The sequence below is a fragment of the Chelonoidis abingdonii genome, chromosome 6, assembly GCF_003597395.2.
Source record: "Chelonoidis abingdonii isolate Lonesome George chromosome 6, CheloAbing_2.0, whole genome shotgun sequence".
Lineage (NCBI taxonomy): Eukaryota > Metazoa > Chordata > Testudines > Testudinidae > Chelonoidis > Chelonoidis abingdonii.
This window is the reverse complement of record NC_133774.1, coordinates 58484734-58509788: the sequence shown is the minus strand read 5'-3', so window position 1 is coordinate 58509788 and position 25055 is coordinate 58484734. Positions and strand designations below refer to the sequence as shown.

The 25055-nt window shown below is 39.0% G+C and overlaps 1 protein-coding gene and 1 long non-coding RNA gene across 21 annotated transcripts in view; one reads left to right on the top strand and one right to left on the bottom strand.

Moving 5' to 3' along the window:
• MEF2C (myocyte enhancer factor 2C) overlaps positions 1 to 25055 on the top strand; it is a 162399-nt gene that overhangs the window by 40834 nt on the left and 96510 nt on the right. For 2 of the 20 annotated variants that reach the window (XM_075067068.1, XM_075067073.1), the window contains exon 1: positions 22529 to 22586. The exons of 17 other annotated variants lie outside the window; for them this stretch is intronic. The gene's annotated coding sequence lies outside the window, so the exon portion shown is untranslated. Of the gene's footprint in view, positions 1 to 22528; positions 22587 to 25055 lie in introns of those variants that run through there. One more of the 20 variants, XM_075067069.1, reaches the window with a different exon arrangement.
• LOC142046981 (uncharacterized) overlaps positions 1 to 25055 on the bottom strand; it is a 318894-nt gene that overhangs the window by 220234 nt on the left and 73605 nt on the right. The gene's annotated exons all lie outside the window — the stretch shown is intronic.

Below are 25055 nucleotides of genomic sequence, written 5' to 3'. Positions count from 1 at the left end.
ATTTTAGAAATTAAAATATTTTTAAGCTTTGAAATACACTGTGTGACTAGCTGTTCTCATTCCCGACTTCTGCTGTCTAAAAAAATTTGTAACATGGTAACAGGTAGGTATGTTTGGTGTCTCCAAAGTCATAGCAATCCAGTTTTGATTATGAAAAAAGTTAACTGTTAAAATGGATCATGAAAGATAAGCAATAAAAAACATTATACAATACACTCAATAAATACAACTCCCTCTATACACAGAAGACTTCTATTGAATAGAAAAGGCACCTTTGACAGAGTAACATAAATTTTTTAGCATTTTATTAACAGTGTGAATTGTAGGTCCCCTGACAATCTGCTTTCTTTATGTTTCCACACACCATTGGGTAACAAATCAGGTACTCAATCCTACAATAGTTATGCACATAAGTAACTTTCTTCAAATGAGTCCTTCACTTGAAGTATTAGCTTCCAAAGATATATCTCAACTAAAAACATGCTTAGACAAGACCTGATGGGCATCTCAAGTATTGGTGGAGCATGACATCATGATAAATAAAGAGTTTGGTCATTCCTGTCCAAATAATGGAGTTGATCATAGATACAGTTCACGGCAAAGTATTCATCTGCAAGGAGAAAAAAACAGATGCTAAGGAAACATCCTTATTTGAGTCTTATCACTTGGCTGTAAAAAAGAAAAGATCTTCATATCTTCCCTATCTGCTTGGATCACTTGGCATATATCCAAGGCACACAGGGCAAAGGGCTTGTTTCCTTCTTCTGGGCTCAGGCCACACTTCCTTCTGAAGCAGGAAGCAGCTTCATGGGCAGAGAGATTATGATGGTCTTTACAGAGATTTTCAAGGCAGCAAGCTGATTCTTGATGTTTTATATCACAAAAGACATGCAGGCTTCATCCAGTGCTGCATTCAGCCAAAGGTGTTGCACATAGTAGTCCCTTAGTAAATCAGGAAACAGCATACGTGCATCATTATTTCAGTTTCAGTTGTAGATTAGACTAATGTTTTCCTTCCTTTGCTATCCACTATAATATAATGCCATTGAAGGATCTCTGGCATTACCGTGCTAAAAAATAAGGTAACTTGTTATCCATGCTTACCCAAAAATTCCGTCTCTTGAAGCAATATCGTCCACTGGCTGTGGAAGTTATCTCAACTGCCAGCCTCTTTGACAGAGGAGGTTTCTCTCTGAACCAATGACCAAGAGGTTTGAGTTTTGCCCCCAAACTGAAGACCTACTGTGAGATCTCTATTCAAGTCTCAGAAGGCCATGTCTTCTGCTCAACTGGATTATTTACAAAGTCTTCTGAAGAACTATCACTGTTGTAGTTTAAGAATTACAGCTTTTAATATACTGAGACCTGGAGGGTTTGGGGCACACTTTCAACATGTTAAATTACTCGTGCAGTTTCTGCCATAGTTAACAGAAGTTCATTATCTAATTCACTCTACTCCATCCTGAACTTTTTCTCCAGTTGGTATTACCACTCCAGGCAGGCCACAGATATACAAGGAGTTGCTTTTAGTACTTATGATACTCAATATTGCCAAACAATTTGTTTGTCACATACGGTTGCTTTTTAAGAAAGTAATTTATTTTTCATTATGGAGACAATAAATGTTAAAATTCAAATATTGTAAGTCACGATAAAGTGAATAATTAAAATGTTTTCAGGATCAGACTCTGATTTTATATGATGAAGTATAAACCTCAAATAATATATGTTTTATTTACCTTAATTCAGTTTGGTGAATTGTGAATTGTAAATGCATTTTTAGTCATCAAGAGAAATGCAAGGCCTTAATGTAATGCATAACCACAACTTGCAGTACATTTTGCAGTTTATAGTCCAGCTAAATACATACAAATGTATGGAAATCTCTGTTTGCACATGTGTGGGGAAATCAAATGGTTTATATTAACAAATGCCAAGCGTTATGCCTGAATTAGCCTACTAATTTGTTGTGCTGAATATCAGATTAATGATAACAGGACTTTATTGAGCTTCAGAGTGTTGCTGAAGTTCAAGGTTAGCTTGGCAGACAGCAGATTCACGTCACACAGTTTATGTGCTTACAGTGGGTAATGTAAGAATGCTAAGTAGCAAAGCCATTGGCAGAACACTGATGATACCCAACTGTATATCTCTTGCCCATGGATTCTGCAAGTACAATCTCCATGTTGAAGGAATGCTTGGATGATATTGTCAGCTGTCTCTTCCTCAATACAGAGAAAGCAAAAGTTTTGCCAGTGGCTACAGATCATCTTTATGAGGATATTTTTCTTCATGCATGTCTCTGCTTAATGAAGGGATTTCAACACAAGTAGCCAGGTTAAGAATCTTGGTATCCCATTCATCCACGTCTTCTTTGTGGAAATCTATGTGCTGAATGAGATAGAAAAGTGTCTTTTTTAGTTGTATAGTTCATGGAGATTGCACCCTTATTTATCCTTTGATGACCTTATAACAGCAACACATGCCCTCGTGATGGGAGAGGATTATGGTAATTCCCTCCTAGAAAGGCTTTCAGCAGTGCAGCTCTGTCATTTGCAGCCTCTTCAGAATGCAGGAGCACATTCACTCCTTGTCTTGAGCAAATGTGATAGTCTTACCTCCACATTGACTCATTTACATTGTCTGCTCCAAAGAAGAGGTTTGATATTAAGTTGGCCTTGATTTTTTTTAAAGGACTTAATGGCGAAGATAATGACTGTTTTCAAGACTTCTTTCTTGTGCATCATTTTGACAGATATCACTACTCAGATGCCACACAACTTTTAGGAATCTCATCATCCCATCTTGATTGGCAAGTTATGTCTTTTGCTATGGTGGGCTTTAGGCTATCAGGCTCCCTCACCAAATCTGTTTTACATTTATTCCTGCAAAGATGATTTTCAAATCCTTATAATCTCCATAGGTATTACCTTCATCCTCAATAGTTTCTTTTGGGTTGTAAGAAGAATTATTTGATTACTTTTTATTATTTTACCACAGAATTGTTTTTATGATGCTGTGCCACATTCTGAGGATCTTGGGGGCAGAAAGTAGGAGAACTTTAAAAGTAACATAATTATTATAGATAACTGTAATGGCATATTAATTAATTAACTGGTATATAATTAATTGTATAGTAGTTTTAGAAGCCAGATGCTGTTTACCTTTCTCATGTGAGCACACCAAGTAAAGTCAATGAGACTACTGACTGAAGCAAGGGCATAGAGGATTAGCCCCCCCTACCCCTCCCCGGTGTAAATTTAGTATAATAATACCTAGGAAAGACAACTTGTAAAATCACTCTAATTGAGGCTTTATTCCTTTCTTTATAAGGATAAATCTTGTCCCCAGTGCACAGCCCAAGTCACTGAGATTTGTGCTAAGGTGAATTTAAAATGGGAATGAATCCTCTTCTTAGGTTATTCTCCTGCTACTGCTACAGATCTTGTAGCTCCTGTGCCTTTGATTAGAGAATGGTCATAACAGATCCACTAATCCTTCACTACAGAGCACCTAAATTAGCTGTAGCTAGGTCCCATCAGATCTCACAAGTTAAGCAGAGTGGGTTGGATAAATGCACGGAGGCAAGATTTTTCAGAGACATATAGCTGCTGCAGAAATTCATCTTTTGGTGATTCAGGAGGGAGAGTTCTGTACTGGATTGGTGTTCCAGTTTGGTTCTAAGGCCACCAGTGCTGACTTTTTAAAGAGACTTACAAGTTAAGTCCTTACCACATAAAGGTCTCTTGGCACTTTATGCAGTAGTAGGGCTGTTTATTCCAATGTTCTGGCTAAATTTTTGATCTAGTATTTACATTTCGCTTACCTACATCCCCCCTGCACTTTCAGCTGGAACATTCTTCACCATTTCTTGCCCTAAACAATTACATAGTGTGCATTGATAAACAGCAGTCGTTTTTCATCCCAGAGGGGCCTACATTTCAAATGTGCATAACTTGATGCCTACCAGTAGTTTGTAAAACATGTTATGTGTCTGGTCCTGCATTTCTTATGTAACCATTGATTTCAAATTTTCAGTGCACAAAGAGTGCAGGAAAAACCTCTATGATCCCTGAACTACAAACCCTTATGCATGTGTTTAATTTTAAGTACAAGAGTAGTCCCACTGCCTTCAGTGAACACTTAAGTGCTTAAAGTTAAGCATATGCTTATGTGTTTTTATGTTTGGAGCCTATCCTGCAAAGACTTACCCATGTGCTTAACTTTACGCACTGTGAGAAGTTCCTTGACTTGAATAGAATGAATGGGGAAAGCTAAGGACATGCATACGTTTTTGCAGGTTTGAGGCCTATGTTTATAAGTATTTTGGAATCCTTTGAGATGAAAGGTACTACATAAATGTGACTTATCTTAATAACACGACGATGGCATTCAAACTTCCGATCACATTTTCTAACCTGTATATATTATTACATGGTGCACTCTGCTCTGCAGAGAGAAAACATCCTTGTTTTTATCAGGTTTTACAAATGCGCTATTTAAAGCAAAAAGAAGGAACTGGAGGAAGCTGACATGATACCTGATGTTGTACTCCACAATATTAAGCTCTTTCTAAATGTAGGTTTAATATATTCTTCTTGTCTGGCCAGCTCAGATGGTGTAGATTAAAGTTACTTTTTCACGTCTTTAATTATATTATTTTCAGTAATGTTTTGATGGATTAAAATAAATTTAAAAAAACAGAGAATATCATGTCTATTGTAACTCCACTGAAGCAATGGTGTTATACCAGGGATGGATTTGACCCATTATTTTAATATTAAATTGGGAATTTGTTAAGTCTTATTCCCTGGAGAGTTTTCAGTGTTCTATATTATTAATCTTTAGATGGTAAACTGGCATCCAAACAGAATATGGTCAATTTTTAATAGCAATGACTCCTATGAGTAAGTTTTATTGTAGCATCCTGGAATATCATTTATTCTTTTGCTTTATGATTTATTCATCCTAGGTACAAAACTGTAAAGGAAGTGTGTTAATCACAAACAATAGCTCTGCTACAGTTTCGGGACTGAATAACCAACATGGACATGCTACTTATTATTACTTATGCTATATCTTATGTTAACAATAAAGGATATTGATAAATTAAAGTAGCAGATCTTCTGCAGCACTTAAAGCATTGATGAGCAGTAAATTATTCCATCCCATATGATATGTTCCAAAGGATTGCTGTAAATAAAAAGCGTAAGATTCCTGTTTTTTTTATTAAAAGAGTTGATGTGCTTTAATGCAGTATATGCTAATATACTTGCAAAAATGTTCACGATGAACCGTCTCAGAATTATCCATAAGAATTACAATACTGTATATGATTTTTTCCCCTTGATTGAATACTTAGGACACAGTTCTGCAGGGATTTGTGCCCTACATATGTCTGAATTTATACAATTAAAATAAAGTGTGTCAGAATGCAACTCTCCTCTCTAAATTGTGGGAAATTGTTATTCGCCCACCTGGATTTCTCAGCATGCAATTAGGAATGGGCCATTATGCAGAGCGGGAAGGGAATCGGAGGCAGCTTTAACTTGGGTGTCTGACACTTTCTGTGCATGGCTGATAACCCAGGCAGACCTTGACCTTGGCAACATTACATGAGCAATCTTTAAGGATGAACTGTTCTTGAACAATTTCTCTAATATATTTGACACAAAAAGGTTTTCCTTTTAACAACAGGCATGCATGTTTTGTTGTTCCTCTTTCTTTTTTATCTTGAACAAATGTATTCAAAGAAGCCACTGCAAGGAACCTCCTGTTTTCTATTTCTCTTTTTAGTCTCCCTAGATTCCTTTCATAGTATACTGGTGTTTGGTGGAGGGCACTGGTAGAAGTTGTTTCAACAGTTGTCGGGTTTTATTTTTTGGGGTCACATTCATGTGATGTCTTTAATCTGGAATACTTAAACTTGGATGGAGTAGACGGAATTGATGGTTATTTTCCATGTTCTAGTATATGCAAAGCTAAAATGTGAACTTTGCCTCATCACTAGAGGCTGCACTGTACGGCAAACAGAGAAGGTGGAGGTACAGGTAGTGACATCATGACCATTGTCATGAGTTCAGATACCAAGGTGGCAGGCACCTTATAAATTCATAAGTAAGCTGACTGAATCAAGGCTCATCCTGTATTATCAGAACTAATGCCTATTAGTTTTTAGGTTCTAATAGAGGCTGTACCTATTGTAGGATACTGTGTATGACATTTGTGTCTACATCAGGATTTGCTCTGATCCTCCATATGCACAAATTGGAGCACGGTAGCACATTTTCCATTGTGGTGTTTTATGGAGCGAGGGGTTTTTTTTCTTTTTCTTATTTTCCTGTTGTTATTATTTGGTTTTGTGGTTTGTTTTTGTTTTTTTACTGCTGAATATAGTATAGCTAATGCATTTATGTGACTGCATAGAACTGCAAGGGGGGAAACAAGATACACATGTCTGGATGCAAAAAATCAGAACACAGCCTTAAGGCTATAATCTAATCAAGGGAATCTGCTGCTATCATAATCTCAGGCTGAGTGGTTGATAATCAGTATCTGAGCCTGAGAATGCACTGCAGTTCTAGCACATATTTACTGAAGGGTTATGCTGAAGAAGATATTTAAAAGGTATGCTAGATTTAGTGAAGAGGACAGTGGCAGGCTGTATGCTGTTTTGGTACTGTGTTAGTTATTCGACATGTTCTAAGTAACCCTGCAAAAACTCCTGTACCTCCCAGCAAAGGTGGTACTCACTCACCCTTGAGTAAAGTAGGTTCTTTTTTACTATTCCAGGGTTGGGGGAGTTAATGTGGAACTATATTTCTTGTCATTATTCCCAGAACAGGTGGGAGTTCTCAGGAATCATATCACAACACAGCAAGTACATGGCATTGTTGAGGGGAGCTTGTCTTAAAGCCACCATTTCTGTACGGTATGCACGTGTCTCCTGCCCACCTCTTGATTTCACAGTGCGAGTGAGGTGTAATCATGTTGTAAAAGACCCAGAGCAGGAACAGTGGGCTCATTTTCTGTAACAAACAACACAAAAGTACATAATTAGTAGACAGCTGTTTGATTGTTTAAAGTTAATATCAATTCAGTAGAATGTAAAGGATGGACATTTATATTGGTTTTAGAAAAACAGAACAAAGTTTAGAATACAAGTGTGAGAAAAGTAAAGTACTCCTAATTAACCCACCAATAATCTTAATATACAGAATTCAGAATATTACATTGACCTCAATCTGTCTCTCTACTAAAGATAAAATTACTCTATTGCAGAGAGCTCCTTCCAGCCTAATAGTAAGATGTTAATTGTGTACTGAAGTGATTTTCTCCCTAAGGGCTTAGTGATCTTCCATTGACTTCAATGGAAACATGATTGGGTTCTCTTAAAAAAAAAAAAAAAAAAAGCTAAAATCAGTGCAGCATAGCTAATATTTCTACCATATTGTCGTATTCATCTGGATTTAACACCATTGCAACCTTCAGAATCCAAAGTACCCTTCCACAAGGTCATGCTAGCAGATTTCTTATCAGTGAAGATTGCAGTCTATTATTGTATTATATCTTGGAATTCTTAAGATGAAGTTGTTTAATTATAAGTTTATGGTGTCAGGTTAAAAAAAGTTATCAATGGCAGTAGATTTTAAATAATAGAGTTCAAGTCAAGTTGGCAATTGGCAATGGTTTGAAATTCAGCCTTGAAAAAGTGGATTTGCTCTTGAAATTGAAGAGTACTAAGAAGTGCAAACTTGTGATCAAGTCCCCTCTTTAACCAGTTTTTTTTCTGTCGTTTGCAATTAGAGGCCAAATAAGAGTCTGACCAATTTTCAGAAGTTAAAGTGAAAAACAAGCTATCAAAATACAGTCTGATTCAGACTTGAAGTTTATTTTGTGCAGCTATCAGGAAACTAAACTGACTGAGTATGCTTTAATGTGCAAATTTTATCCTTCAGATTATTTTCAGTTTCTCTTTGTGTGATTCTTTTACTCAACAGTTAATATTTCTGACTTTTCTGCTGGTCCAAGAATCAGGAAGCTGCAATTGCGGTATAAAGCCAGTTTTGCACTTCTTCCACTCCTTGGGTCCTGTGCCAAACAAACACAGCTCAAGAGTCAGACCCCATAGATGGTACTATTGTGTAACAGATTGTGATGTTTAAACTTCAGGGAAGCTTTTGGACATTTTGTAAAATGTGATCAGAGTACTTCAGTAAATTCAAGATGCACATTGCTTCATTATGGATGGTCCTTTGACCTGACTTGCAGATAAAGGATTGTCTAGACAGATTTCTGGGAAAGCTTTGGGAAATGTGGACAGCTGTAGTTCTGATTTATTTCCTCTCAATTTCTGCTCTTTTTATCTCATATCTGTGGCACTCAGATATTATCTTTTCAGCATCACTGGTGTGAGATTCTACATTGTGAACTGTAATAAGAATGAGCAATAATCTTTCCATTGCTGTATCTTAATCCATGATGCCCTAATTCTGCAAAACTGGAAAGTATCATCTTGGACACTTCTTGTGTTCGACCTCTTCAGGAAGGTTTTCATTTAGTGTATTGTGTTGATTTTGAACCTTATATTTACTTTTATTTCTTTTTGCTCGTAACTGTTGTGTGCTCTAGAGCTTACTCCATTGACTCTGAAGAAGCAGTTGATTCTGATGAAATGGAAAAAATCCACGGGAGGAAGCAAAGGAGGAGGAAAATTCCATCAACTCTCCTGCCCATATCTCCTTCCTATGGAATAGTCTGGAGCCCACCAGCAAACACCACAGATCTCTTGCAAACTGCTGTCTTTATCTACAGTCAGACTTTGTGGGCCACCTCCCTCCTCAGTGGCAATAGATTAACAACCCTGTGGCAACTATAGCTATGTAGCATATGTGACAAATTACTATTAGGAAATATTACTAATTAATAATAACTAATTATGCATTTAGCTCTCTTTTGGTGTAGCAGATGGAAACAAGGAAGAAAGTAATGTGACTAGCCAGCTCTTTACTGACCACTAGCAATAGCTCTGTGGATCATTAATGGTTCATAGACTGCAGTTTGAGAACCTCTGTTCTAAGAAGTTGTTGCAAACACTGGCTGGTAAGGGTAATCTCTCATCTGTGTATATGGTTTCTCCATGTCGTACAGAAATTGGATTTCATGTACCAAACATACATGTGGTCATGTTAACGAGAAATTACAGCTTCTAGCATTCATCTTTCTCAGAATGCCCATGCAAGAAATGGGGAGACACACAAGGAGGGGGAGGCTTCCCCTCCATTTGCTGCATATCTTGAATGGAGACATTTCTGATCTGCCCTGTGTATGGTGTCAAAACCAACTGGGTAAAGTGAATTTTCGCTTCCACTTCTTTAGCAGGGTCTGTGTAAGTCTCTTGTTAATGCATTCCTGTGCCAATGAGAATTTGTGCTCTTGGAGACTGTCTTCTCTTGCTTGTGACTTCTGAACAGAACAAATAATTGATCTGACCTTCTGGTCAAAAATGTTATTTTCTGGTAAATCCCACTAGTCCTGCTTAACAGTCACACAGTGGAGTCTCTCTTCCTTCCTGCTGTTAGAATGTGGACACAAAGTGGGCAGTCATGCCTCCTGGTTCAAATGAAATTGGAATTCTAATTTGGGTTAAAAGTAAGGAACATGTTTGAAGTGAAACATGTTTGGATGAAAAACTAGATAAGGAAACCCTGCTGCACAAAAGGGGTTTTCAACTTTTCTACCTGTCTGGCTGAAAACACTGAACCAGGAACGTCATTGTTAAGGAACCTTTTTTGAGATGCCCATAAAAGACTTTGAAGGAGATTTCTAAAAATGCCAAATATTAAAATAAATTCCCAAGGAGGAAATGGTGACCTGACATGAAAAATACCGTTTACTAAAAGTTATCAGGCATCTGACTACCTCAGGGACCAACATCACAGTTTCTCTTCATGTTATTGAGAGTTTTAGCCTCTACTTTCAGAGTAATAACATTGAGACCCTATCTAGCACATTCTGAAAAATAAAACATCTGACATGTCTTGAATGTTGAGACTTTCCACAAGGTCCAGTTTGCAGATACATTTTATTGAAGGAAACAATGTGAACACAGAAGACTATAAAAGGGCAGTAATAACACTGGGCATTTTGGATGTGCCTTTTCAATAGCCATGTTATGAGACACAGATAATTGGGATTGCTGTGCAACATTATTCCATGATATAGTAGTAAAACATCTCACAGGAGCAATGAGCAGGGAAGAAGATGTATGGAACTCACAGTGAACTTGGGCTACCATAACCTCCTGGGCCAGTCAGGAACTATTAGACTCAAGGTCACCTGTTTGCTGGACAGTTGCCATACACTGACTAAACTATATATGTAGGGCTGACTGTCCAAGCAATAAAGACATAATCTTAGGCAGTTAGGCTGTTTACATTTTCAGAAGTGCATGTCTGACTTCTAGTTCATACTCACAGTCATGAAGAGCCCCTGCTGCGATCCTCTCTCCTCCGACTTAATAACAGAAATTATATAGGACACAACTCCCCTTGCCTTAGATTTGTGCAACTGAGTTTGTTGGCATGGCAACTCAACACTTCAGCTACTGGAATGGATTGCCATAATCCCTAGGAGATTGATATTTGCCTGGATCAGAAACCTCTGTGCCTCCTTTGCCATTCTCTGTTTGGTGGAGGCATTGTCTGTCTATCTCAGGACTACTCGCCTGACCAGGAATGGACTGAAATGGGAAAGGGCATTCTGCCTTCCCTTGGACTGCAAGCAGTGGATTTATAACCTCTTTTGAGTGGACAGTGGTAATTTTACTCATGTGTGAGCCCACCTGAGACACCCACAGAACTCTGAGAATATACAAATGATTGTTGTCTGCGCACCAATGTGAATGCTAAGAAAAATTCTGAGAGAGAATGTCCAGGATCCATAGGTCTGTGATAATATGTGTGAAGCCCAAAAGCTCAGATAGAAGTGTATGCCATGACACCTTCATACAGGAACATTTCTTGGTCTGCAATTGATCTCTGTTTTGACCAAAAACACTGGACTCAGTGAAATGAGATTGTGTATATTTTCTGGCCTATAGGACTTGTCTTTTCAGAATATAACATTATTAGATCACTTGATGTTAGAATTATGGGTTAGTTTAGACTTATATTGAGGAATTGCAACTGACGGGTTAACTGTGAGGGATAGGACAGGGTACTTCTATTATGCTTTTCTCAAAACTTATCCAAAGAGGGAGTTCTAGGACATCATAAGTGGTGTCACAATGAAAAATAAGCTCCCATTTCTAAAAGAGAAACTGAAATAGACATGACCCCTTTGTCTTTTTGTGGAATCTTGGTTCTGTACTGTAACTGAAGCAGCGCTGAAATGGAGTAGAATGTTGTATACGGTGTATACACTCTCAAAGGCTTTTTTCATAGTGTTTGATGGCATCATGGGGTCTATGGCTCCCTCCACCAATATGACAGTACTACAAAAAACTCCCAAAGTTCTAACCAGTAAGTTGGGGAAGGAAGAGGAGGAAATGTGAATGTTTTTCTTTGAGTTAAGCATTCATTTCTGGAATACACTTGAAAAAGAGTCTTATCAGTATTTGCTCTTTCTATGTTCTTTTCCTGAAAAGAGTGATGAAAGACCTTGCTGACCTTAGAAATTGCTAATCTGCTATTAATAGAAATGCTTTATAATTGTATAGTACCTACCGAGCTCAAAACACTTTATTAATATTAATTAATTAAGCCTCCAAGCTACCAGTGAGATAAGCAATGGGTATATAATGATCAGCGCCCCTGGCACTAAAAATGCAACCACCTTTAGGGTGGAACGTTGCAGTTGCTTAATAGCACACAGAAACACTGCATTTGTCAAAGTCAGGAAGCAAAGAGAGTTTTATTCAATTGCATGAGAAAAGGGAGCAGAATGTAGTAACTCAAGCTGGAATTTAGCCAGGACACCAGAGTTAACATCCTTAACCTTTTGGCTTTAGATTTCATTTGAAGCATTGTCTCCTATATCAGTATAGTGTCCTCTCATACCATTGATTCAAGATTGTCTCAGATGGGAATGCAACTCACCACTTCCTATATTATCTACTTGTTTTTTGGAGGTCTCTCATTCAAATACAATTAATTAATTAAATAAATTGAGTAATGGCCAGAGGCCATGCGGGCCCATTGTGCTAGTGCTATATAAACACATAGAAAGAAACAGTCCCACCTCTGAAGAACTTACATTCTTCAAATTTGACCCAGCCTGACCCTGATTGGCTTGTGAGAGCTGACAAGATCATAACATATGGTATGGCTGCAGGGAGTTAGGAAAGTGTCTCTTGCATTAGCCAGGGCTGCCCATATATCACTCAGATTAAGAGTAATTGACACCTGTTTAATTGAGGCTGACAGGTCATGAAAAAGATGAGCATCTAATCTTGCGGTTTTACCTGGGAGAGGAGTTCCTTACTGAAATAAGGCTGAAGAAATAGAGGCTAATATACTATCCTTCTATATCTAATTCTGTCTTGACGTGGAGCGTGATTTATTTCTAGCAGGTTGAAAGTCTGTTTCCTTTTGACAGAACCCAACCCTTTTTCCAGACACAGTAGGAGCAGTAATATTGGAACTCCTGGGGCATTGGCTAAACACCCTTATTTAGATCCTTTGCTTCTGCTCTGGAATGACAAAGGGTAGGTTGGCCTGCACCTTCCAAACTAAAATAGCTGCAGAATCTGCTCTTTTTTTCTTTCTGTTTTGTGGGATCAGTCAGCTTCTATGCATCTGAAGCACAAAGAGACCTGTGGCACATTAGCTTGCAGACATATTTCTCCATATTCCATTACATCTAAACTGAAATTCTTTCTTCTTTAACTTGTCTGCTATGGGTGGGATGTTGCATTTCCTCTCCACCATATTTTCAGTCGGGCAGCTGAAATACCATATTGGCTAGGACCATCAAAGGACAGGTCACTGCTCTTCTACCTCCAGTGTTTCTTACCTGCAGAACAGAACATCAGGAGGATGCAAGAATCAATTTATGTGGGCTTGCACCCAGACCACCAATCTTTAGCTCCTCTTTTTCTTATTGAGAGTTATCTCTACAGGATCAGACTGCAATGAGGCTGCCAAAAACAAACTACTGCAGGCATGCAACCAGGCCATCCACCCTCTTAACTTCTTGTGCTAAATGTGAGAGGTTTGAGCAGGGGTCACTGACTTACTGGTGAGTGTCTCTCTTCTGAAGAAGCTGCTACATGAACTGGAACAAATTATTTAGGAATCTAACATCAGAGGCAAAACAGACAATAAATATAAAAATAAAGATTCTGGCCTATAAATGGTCCCAAAACCACACTAAACACGAAAAAACAGCAAGAGAATTGCTTCCATCTACTGGAGCCAAAAAACAACTAACGAGTGAGTTCCTAATAAAAGGAGAGTGATATCATTGCAAACCAGATTTTGCTTCCCTCCAGCAGCTGCTGTGGAAAAGTAAATCTCTGGGCTGACATAGAATGATGCTGGATAATTCAAAATGATGTAAATGTATCCTTCTAGGCTTTCAAGGACCTGAGATTTCTACCTGAGAAAGTGAAAAGTAGCTCTAATTAGTTATTATAGAACATTTGCAGCCTGTTCTGTACCTGTTCCATGGAATGGCTATGGAATTGAGCCCTTAATTCTTAACTGTCCATCCTGAGTAGATACAATATATTTTGTTTTTACTGGTGTTAACATTTGTATGTTGGGCTATTGACGAATGACTATTTTTTTAATCATAAAAGGACAATAGTCATCCACTCCTTTCATCTTTGTAATCCCTTGTTACCATATGCAAATGTGATGATCTGTGGCTTTCCATGGCATGGTTAGTCAGGATCCTGGCTCCAGAGCTGCCCAACCTATTTTTCAGAGAGACTGGCCAGCAACAGAAGCTCTTTTCTTTCCTGAAGCAGGATGATGTTGCAAAGATCTGCAGGGGTATGTCTACACTACGGGATTATTCCAATTTTACATAAACCGGTTTTGTAAAACAGATTGTATAAAGTCGAGTGCACGCGGCCACTCTAAGCACATTAATTCGGTGGTGTGCGTCCATGTACTGAGGCTAGCGTCGATTTCTGGAGCGTTGCACTGTGGCTAGCTATCCCATAGCTATCCCATAGTTCCCGCAGTCTCACCTGCCCATTGGAATTCTGGGTTGAGATCCCAATGCAGATGGGCAAAACAACAGTGTCACGGGTGATTCTGGTAAAATGTCGTCACTGCAATCCTTCCTCCGTGGAAGAATGGCAGGCATCATTTCACACTCTTTTTCCTGGATGCATGCAGACGCCCATAGCATGGCACCATTGGCAGCCTGTTTGCCTTTTGTCGCACCTCATAGTGTACTGATGCTGCTGACAGGCGTATGCATGCTACACAGCAGCATTCATTCCTTGCAACAGGTAGCAGAGATGGTACCATCTCTATTGCCCCACCGTGTGTAAATTGGCGAGAGTTATTGGTATCAAATCCTTTTGTACCGTTGCCATGGAAGTGGTCGAATGAAGTTCATCATTTTGTACTGTCTGCTGCTATCATGGGTGCTTGGCTGCCTGCTGAGTGGCTGGGCACATGGACAAAGGGATGACTCTCGGGGTCATTCCTTTTTATGTTTGTCTAAAAATAGAGTCAGTCTCTAAATATGGCGATTCGCTATAGGAGCCAGAGAGCACAGCCCGCTCTGGTCTCAAGCCCAGAGATTCCCGCAGAAATGATAACTGCAATGCCAATTTCTAAAAGGGGGGTGCCTCCTGCAGCAACCCCACCCGTTGCTTCCCCCTCTCCACCCCTCCTGGGGCTCCCGTGTCAGTGTCCCTCATTTTGTTGTGATGAAGAATAAAGAATGCAGGAATAAGAAACACTGACTTTTAGCACGATAAAATAGGGAGTCAGCCTCCAAGCTGCTGTGATAGTTCCAGGGAGTACATAATCTTTTCTTTAGACACGAAAGGGGAGCGGCTGAATGGAGCTCAGGCTCCACTGCTATGATGTAGACAGATTACCCAGCATTTGCAACTAGTCTGCCCAGGAATGATAGGGAGTCATTCCATTTTTAACCCCAGGCGCCCCCGGCCAACACTCACAAAAGGCCAGACAGGAGCTAACTCACGGGAATGATGACGGTTTCCACCATTTTGTACCGTCTGCCATCAGAAAGGAAAGAAGAGGATGTGCTGTTCAGGCCGCCGCAGCACCGCGTCTACCAGCACAGCAGTAACATGTGGTGACATTGAAGAAAGGGCAAGAAACTATTTTTTCCTTTTCTTTCACGGGAGGACAGGAAGTGGTAAATGACGAGATTATACCTGCACCACCCAGGAACCATGTTTCACCTAAGGCATTGGGAGCTCAGCAGAGAAGCAAATGCTTTCTGAGACTGAGGGACTGGATAGCTGGAGTCCTCATCCCCCCCCTCCCTCCCTCCACCCATGAGTGTCATCTTGATTCTTTGGCTTTCCGTGACGCTTGTCACGCAGCATTGTGTGAGCTCCTTGTGTGGCCTCTGTTATCATAGCTCTGGAGATTTTTTTAAAATGCTTTGTTATTTCATTTTCTGTAACGAGCTCTGACTAGAACATTTGTCTCCCAACAAGCGATCAGAGTCCAGTATCTCATGTAAGGTCCATGCTGGAGCTCTTTTGGATTGGGACTGCATGGCCACCCGTCTGATCAGACCTCCACGCGGGCAAACAGTCATGACAGTCAAAAGTTCGCCAGGCTTTTCCTGTCTAGCCTGGCCAGTGCATCCGAGTTCCAGATTACTTTCCAGAGCGTCACAAGGGTGCACTGTGGATATCCCGCCCGGAGGCCAATATCGTCAATTTCCGGCCATACTAACTCTAATCCAACATGGCAATACCAATTTCAGCGCTACTCCTCTCGTTGGGGAGGAGTACAGAAACTGGTTTAAAGAGCCCTTTATATCGATATAAAGGGCCTCGTTGTGTGGACGGGTGCAGGGTTAAATCAGTTTAACGCTGCTAAATTCAGTATAAACGCGTAGTGTAGACCAGGCCCAGATGGAATAATAAGCTCTGCACCCTCTTGTCTGCTTTTCTTCTGCAAAACTCCAAAATCACCTCTTCCATGAAAAAAAAATCAACTTTATAAACCCTCAAGACTCTGGAGAAACTACAAGAATCTACATAAGGGTGCTTTTGGACATTCAAATTGGCCCTTCAGCACCCAAATGTCTATTTTGTTTCAGCATCCAAGACCTTGAGCCTACTCCCATTGAAGTCACTGGTAAAATTGACATTGACTTGCATAGGTACATCATTAGGCAAATGGCACAGAATTGGATATCCTAACGTAGGGACCCTGTTTTCAAACTTGAGAAACTAATTGTTAAAATAATTGGAGAAAGAACTATAAACTTCTTCCTGAATTAGGTTACAATGTGCCATAAGTGGCACTCATTAGCAGAGGTCATCATTGAATGATCTGAATTGTCACTGAATTAGGCCCTTAATATAAGGCCTAAAACAAGAATAGATAGGAAAATGAACATGTTTGAAGTACTTTATTTTATAGAATTTGTTACTCTGAAGTAAAAAAGACCATGGTGTAGATTTCTCACCTTGAGATATTATGATAACTAAACAACACCTCAAATCTGGTTATCTTCATTCTTGGAAAACATGTTCCTTAAAGGCAATGGATTGAAATTTACTTTTATTTGTTCTTGGTCTCATTGTAAAGGTCTCTGATTATAGCTACACAGAAAGAAAAGTTAACTTTACAGAATAGGAAGTCACTCTGTCAGACAGTATTTCCTTGATATGGGTAACACTTTGCTTTTTGATACTCTGTTCTTAGGGTTGGCAGCAATTTTATTAAACAATTTTATTTTCAAGAATAAAGAGCAAATTTGAAGCGGGATTCTCTAAACCTTGTAGTGTGGTTGCACAAGAAATTGTCAGAGGAAATATAATGGAAAAAAAAACCATAGTATTTGTCTGACTTTTGTTTATTTTACCATTTATAAAGCACTACTTGAATTGCACCTTGAATTTTATTATTTCTGTTTCAAAAAAACTCTAGGGGCAGAATTGTGTTTTCGTTATTAGCTGTAACGATGCTGTTAGTATTAACGTGTTCTGTCCGGTCTTTTTGTCTATTCATTCCAGAATGGAAATTAATCTATTTAGCTAGAGGCTACGTAGTTTACTATCATTAGTTGGGGACTGTCAAAGATATGTGAGTGTTTCAACTGCAGAAGAGCTTTGGGATTCTCATCTATTGCTGATATCTTAATCAAAAATGTTACTGAGAGTCTGTGAACACACCCTTGAGGAGGGAAAAAAACAGCATAACCCAAAGATTATTCAAGCTATTTTAATAAAAATTATATGTGTAATGTTTCATTTCTGCCTAAGTTTAATGTAATAAAGCACTGTAGAGGATGTTAGTAAATTTTACACCATATAAATGGGATTAGAACTTGGCCAGTGCAAGAAAAGGCAGAAATATTGAGCAATTTTAAATCCTGCTCTCAAAAAAAACTTACAGACATGCTTTGCTTTAAGTGACTTCTCAGTATGTAAAGTTAAGCATGAGCAGAAGTCTCTCTAATCGAGACCTAAGAAGCAAGGACTTAGTTGTAACAGATGGTTGAGCCCCAGCGCAATAAACAATGTTTTAAGAGTCTGATCTTCCCATGATGAGTGAAGAACACTGCACACACATTACACACTCAAGCATTAATAGATGCTACACTGATGAATCTTCAGTGTTTCAGTGGGAAAATAGACCACTCTCAAGCCCATTCTATTTTTGTGGACAGCACTGTATTTTCATTCTATCAATTTTACTGTTTTAATCAACTTGAGATTTTTTGGGTTTTTTTTTACTGAAAATTAAAACCATATTTTAAAATGAATTAACTAAAAACTTTGTCTTTATTGGATTTCTTTCAGAAAGAAAGTGAGGAAACATTTCCCTTTACAATACTATGTCTTCACACACACACACACACAAACAAACAAACAAACTAGGTAAGATAGATTATTTTAGAATTACTGAGGCTACTGATTGGTACATAGTGATCTAAACATTATAAAAGAAAAAATATCTGACTTTTAAAAAAAAATAACATGCTAATCATTCAGCTGGACACCTACAGGGGTCAGGCAGGATTCCCCACCTCATCTCCCCAGTGTCTTCTGGTGGGTTTGTTTCTTTTTCCACATCTGCTTCTGCTGGAGCATCAGGGATGGACATGGCTGGAGATGAGACATTGGATGGAGAGGGCCAGGGCTCTGAGGTGGCACCAAGTATTCTCACTCTGAGGTGCTTGGCTGGCTAGTTCTTGCTCACATGCTCAGAGTCTGACTGATTGCCATATATGGAGTCAGGAAGGAGTATTCCACAAGGTCAGATTGGCAGAAGGCAGGGGAGGGGTTGCCTTCCTCCACAGTATTGTGTGTAGATCACTTGCCAGGATTATCTGGGTATCTCTGATTTAATCATATCCCTGACACTGTGGGGGTTTCAGGCACTTGTCCACATCAGTCCCTCCTATTCTGTGCCCATAGCCCATAATAGTCTAGTGGGCTGTAATATTTTGACCTAATTTCGGTTGTTGGGTTTAGTGTGTGGGTGCTGAGTGGTGTTGGTGCCTGTGATATGCAGGAGATCAGACTGGATGATCTGGTGGTCCCTTCTGGCCATAAAGCCTGTGACTCTAAAGGTTTATCCATGCAAGGGACCTAGAATGGAGATTTATCAAGAAGCGGTTTAGAAAACATAGGGGTCAGTTACATCACCATCAGTGTAAAAAGTGTTAGCAAAGCACTAAGCTCCACTTCCCACACATATACACACATTCAAAACACACATTTTGTTTTATGTTGTGCATATCTCTATTTTAACAATTGCTGAGGGCCAGATTCTTATCTCATTTTGAACAGTGTAATTACAGAATAACTTCATCTGTTGAGTAGAGTTACTCTGGAGTTGCTGTGGTGTAACTGAGATCACAATCCTGGCCCTGAGGCAGCAGTGCAGTTTCACAGAACTGTATTTTTGTAAAGATAAAGGACAGGCTGTGTTTTCAGAGGAATGTCTTAACAACAAAGTGCATCACTGAAGGCCACCTCACTCACAATGAAGGTCTGTATTTTAAAATAGCACTAAAACAAAATAACTGCTGTGTTTTGGCAAAGGTCTTAACTATTTACAGCACTACATAAGAATAGTAAATAGTGCTTTAGTACCCAGATTGCCCTAGCTGTAACCCCAAACCTGGAAGAAATACTATGATTATGTTTTTCATATTTTTTAAACATAGTAGCCATTATCAGTTTAAATATTGTGAAGCCCAGCCTGATACTGCTTTTTAAAAATGCAGAATTTTGATTTCTGACAGCTGCATTGGGTCTTAAATCATATATTATCTTTACAGAGCTTTTTGCTAACATATGTTAATTGGCTGTTTTCTGTGACAAATTATGAACTCTTACTTTGATGAGGTTCAATTGCAATCATGTTGAAGTCGAGTACGTAGAGTTTCCAGCCCCCGCTGGCTCCTCAAACCACTACAAACATCTGCACGTCACTGCAGTGCTGAGTAATGGCAGGATTTGGGTTGGTCTGATTTCTCTACAGATTTTTTTCCACAGGATATTTTCAGCTCTTTGCACTAAATCTGTTTCTGGGTTTGCCCTTTTTAGCAGAAGTATGTTCTAAAATTAACATCATGTCTTATATAAGATTATCAGAATACAATGAGAAATCATTTACAGCACAATACATTCAAAATCTGTTTTGATTCTACTGAAACTTGAGTGCAGTTGGTTGAAATGAAGAATCAATCATTATTCATGCTCTATGTTACAGTTAACAATTATTAGGGTCATGTAAAATTTGTGGGAGCATAAGTGGTACCTGTGTTTTAAAGTCAGTATATTTTATTTTCTGATCAATTGCATTTACTAGATCAAGGGTTGAGATTTGTTTTATTTTTAGAAAACTGGGAAGTACTATATCTATTTTGTGATTTTTCACTAAGAAAACTGTGTTTCCCTTCTGGAGAGGAAACATATGTCTGATTATGTTTTGCATAACCTTGCACATCTTCCTACCAGTAAATGAAAGATTGCATTGCAATTTCAGTGTCTTTGTATCTTCTTCATGTCTAAGTACTATTGTGATTACATTTGTTAAGCATGTGATGAAAAGAATAACAGATAGAAAACACATTTTCCAGCATGGTTAATGAGTTAAAAAGATGGAACCAGTCTTGCTCTGAGCTTTTTTTAGTTTTTACATACTACTGTGATGGCACAATTTGACAGTACACCGCTACCCCGATATAACGTGACTTGATACAACACAAATTCAGATATAACGCGGTAAAGCAGCGCTCCGGGGGGCGGAGGATGCTGCACACTCCGGCGGATCAAAGCAAGTTCGGTATAACACAGTTTCACTTATAATGCAATACTTTCTTTGGCTACCAAGGACAGCGTTATATCGGGGTAGAGGTGTACTATTAGTTTCTTATAATTCATTCATTACAAGCATTGCAACATACAGCATTCGTTGCATGTTGATAGGTTATCATCCACAGTATGTTACATGTAGAGAAATATAAGAATACATGTATTCAAACAGAGGGAAAGAAATCTAGTCATTAAGTGATTTGAACATCATTCTTTTAAAAACTGTGTCAAACTATGTCAATTGCATTGCAATTAATTTAGCAGAACATCACATGGTTCAGCCTTGACCTAAAGCAAATGGCTGTAGATAAATCTGTCCTATTTCTTCTTCAAAGCAAAAGATGGGGGTTAAATTTTGAACCAGGTGTTAGAGTTTAAAATAAGGAGAGCCAGATGTGAATAGAAGCTACTTCAGTCTCATGAGGCTGGTTATAATTCAGCCCTTTCCCTGGGGTGGCACACAATCAATGAGTTCCAAATCCTGGGGCTACCTGCATTTATGTGAAGGCATGGGAACATTGCTTCACAACTTACTACTGAACATATGTGAAAAAATTAGAGCAGAAATTAAGGGTAAAAAGGTTAATTTCAGAAGTTACTCATGAGCACCATGTTCCTTTGAAGCTGTGAAATTAAGATGATTTCTGAGGGGAAAATATTGAAATGAGGGAAGTGTTCTTGTAATAGCATTGTAAACAATCTAAAAATTATGTTATGGCTATTAAATAGTTTCTTCTCATCAGTGTTGTTTAAATATATACAGTGTTTTAAAGGAAGTGCTATGTAGGTCATGTGCAGCACAAGTGAATACATTTAAGGATTTCTCTTTGCTGGAATCTAAGTGAATTGAAACAGGGAAGACTTAGAAGGATATGACTTCAGAATTCTTGTCAATACTTCAGTGTGTCTGCACTGTAAATTGATACATTGTGTCTTGAGTTAATCGACACAATAACATTCAGTTCCACTTGATAAGACTAGCTTAATTGGCTTTAAGAAAATAAAGCAAGGTAAAGAAAGATGTACAAGTGAAAGAGAGGACTTGGCATTTTATTGGATTTTGAGGCCTGTGAGCCATGTGTCTTAATTGGGGCCAGTTGGGATCAGTTAATAATTGCTGTCAGAAGATCAAATTTAATTCTCTTTATAAAAAGACCACAGTGGGATAGAGTTAAATAAATTGTCATCTGAGGTTTCAAATGAACAAAGCTTTAATTAGGTTGATAAGGATGCGGTAAGAGAGAGAGAGAGAGAGAGAGAGAGAAACAGGAAATTGATGAATGTGCTATGTACCATATTGGGCCATGTATGACAGTACTGTCAAATATCTTTATTTTGAGAGGATACATATTAACATGTAGGGTTATTTTGCTAGAATAGTATATGTATCTAAATGCTTTTGACAAAGTAATATAATTGGAAACTTTTTTATCTTAAATGATTGGGACTAGAGATTGGGGCTATTAAACTTTTGCTATCTGCTTTAGCTTAGGGAGCAACTTCATATATTTGTGCTCTTTTTCATTTTCTGTGCCAGAGGAAAATTGAAGAGCCTATTTATTAATTATATTAAGCATATCTGTAGCTTATGACAAATATTCAAATTAACTAATTATTCCTCAGTACACTTGTATAGGTAGGTGGGTATTATCCCCGTTTTATGGATGGGAAACTGAAAGCAAATTCCCAGATGACTTAATTTATTAGTGGCAGTTGCAAGATTAGAAGTCAGGAGTGACTGCCTGTCAGCCTTGGGCATGCTCTTCTATACTGTGCTGCCTTTCAGCTTTACTGCAGTTTTCTGTTTCTAAGGCTATTTTATCAGAAATGACTTTGTATATCAATATGGTTATAAAAGTGCTTTTTTCTGAGTAAACATAATATACATTCAAGGCCACAAAAAAGATTAGCTAATGTATCTTTTTATTGATTTTGTTTTGTTTTTGTTCAGCTTACTGCTATGATGATAATAAAATGAACAATGTTGACAATGATCCATTAAGAAAAATATTCTCTTTCCAGATGGAATGGAGATTGGCAAACAAACTATACTTGGTTACTAAGGATGAAATCTACAAAGGTACTTAGGCACCTCTATCCCATTTTTAGGTACCTCTGTGAACCACAGAACTGCTTGTATGCAACCTAACCCCATAGGCCCCTAACTTTGCTCAGGACCACAGTTTTTGCCTCTCAGCATGCATGCTGCAGCTTCATTTGAGGCTCCTGGGTGCCTATTTCCCTCCTGAGCCTGTACATTACTGCCTTACGCTAGGTATCCATCTAAGCCCCAGAGCAATTCTCAAACTGGGAACAGGCGTTCAGCTGCCTTAATTTCATATGAAGACCTGATCGGATAAGTGAACTTAGAGGCTGCCTACTGGATCAGGTCCCTCAGATGAGTTTACACAAAGTGTGTGGAGGGATGTGATCTCCCATATAATCTTTAGCACAGTGGTTATTGTACTTCCCTAGGATCTGTCTCAAGTCCCCTGCCCCTCTCTCCCCCTGCTGGAAGGGGAGAATGAATTTAAACAGGGATTAGCTGGCTCTCAAGTGTGTGCTTTACCCACTGAGCTTTGGGCTATTCTGATGTTGAGTTTTCCTCAATCTTTGCACTATAATGAAATATTAATTGGGCAACTGAAGGAATTAGAATGGCTCTGAGAGGCAGTGGATCTCTCTTCAAATCCATTTTTCCCTTTGGGAGGAAGGGGGACTTCAGCGGAATTTCTCTCACATCCTAGGTGAGTACTAAGCTACCGGTTATAAGGAAGGTTCTCCTTCACTCTCTGGCCTTTTGCTTTTTGGGTGAGAGGGCCTTATACATGACTTAAGTGTCTGAACACCTATCTTCCTCCAATTCATGGATCATGAGCAGAGATAGGTGCTTAAATCCAAGGTACAGGGAGGCACCTATCTCCAAGAGAGGGGTAGGGCTTAGCACAGACATCCCTTATTGGTGTGTCCCATTGGCTAGCTTAGGGGGCTCCCTGTCTGGTGTGCTGCCTTTGAGGACTGTTGTCTAAGGTGCCTTTCTCCCCTTTTGTTGTATAGAACCCTAGGCAACTAACTCAGGCTTTGTGGTTCACAGTATTGTTCCTGTGATTTTCTAGGCGTTGCAATGCCTAAGTCACTTTGTAGGTCTGGGCCTAAAAGCAGTAAGACAGCAGCAAGATTTCCTTGTACAAATGAAGTGTATTTTGTATATCTGTCTTCAGATGATATTTGTCAGGGATGCTGACTTTTTGCATTAGATGTTGCCAAACATGCTTTTGGGGGGCGGGGGCGGGGATTGGGAGGGTGAGGGGGTGGAGGTTAAAAAAAGTAACCAGCTATATGTGCAATGGAGTGGTTACAGCTGGGTATCTGTAGACAGACTGTGATGCTAGATAGTGGCTTTTATTCTTGCAGACAATGTTGGGTTTACCTTTGTGGTAAACACCTTCTGAACCAGTAGAAATTTGCTTCTTCAAGCCTTAAGGTGAAAACTGCTAAACATCAGTTCTATGAAGAATTAGAAGAACAAATCCTCGTATGGAAAGTATGAATTGGTTACCTAATGTAATTCTCAAGACTAAATAAGAACTATGATGTGCTTGAGCGGCATGCTAATTAACTGATTCAAGATAGATCTTAGGTATCTCAAGTATATCTCTTTTAACCCTTTAGAGTACTGACGGGTAATAATCAATGTTCTGGATTGAGTTTCTGAAGACAAGTACATACGTTCTGAAAAGAAGTACATAAGCTTCTCCACCTCTGCCTCTCACCCACACAGCTGCTGCTTGCTCCCTTCCTCCTCCCCCCCCCCCAAATACCCTTAGCCACACTCCCAATGCAAAGCACCAGAAGATGTCCCCACCCCAAAGCAGGCCAACATTCTCAAGCTACTTGTCCACTGCTTCTTAGTCACTGGATCCATGTCTCTGCTTTCCCCCACTGCCAACACCAGGCTGTTTTTTCCCCTCTTCTGGCAAGATCTTTTCATGCATCTCCTCTTTGCTGATACTCACACAGAGGGAGATATCAGGAGCTGTTGATGGGGGAGGTGAATCATGTCAGGAGGCCAGTCATGCGGAGGAACTAGATAGCTTTGGAAGGTAAGGGATGATGTAGGGCTCACTCCACCAAGTATATGTATTTATCCTGTCTCTCAGCAGCCAAAACCCTTCCTTCTTCTGGAACAGTACCCTGCTGCAACCCAGAAACCCAGGAGCAGAGGCAGATCCTGAATAACATACACATGGAGAATAGCCCATATCCTAAGGTTTAAATGGGATATCAAAAAATCCTCTATTATCAAATGGTTATATCGGTGTCACTGAATGAATTTGGCTTTTTGTTTTGTAAAGGAACAGACACCTGACTTTAGATGTTATTACAATTGTATATACTTCACCTGTTTAAAAGAGGTTTTCTATCCTAATTTCTGAGCTGCATAGTAAAAAGAACCTTTTTCACAGACAAAAGCAGATTTCTCACCTCTATTTAACTAAAAGCTGGTGTTTTGAGAGCAGTATTTTCTGTTAGCTTTATTAAATACCTG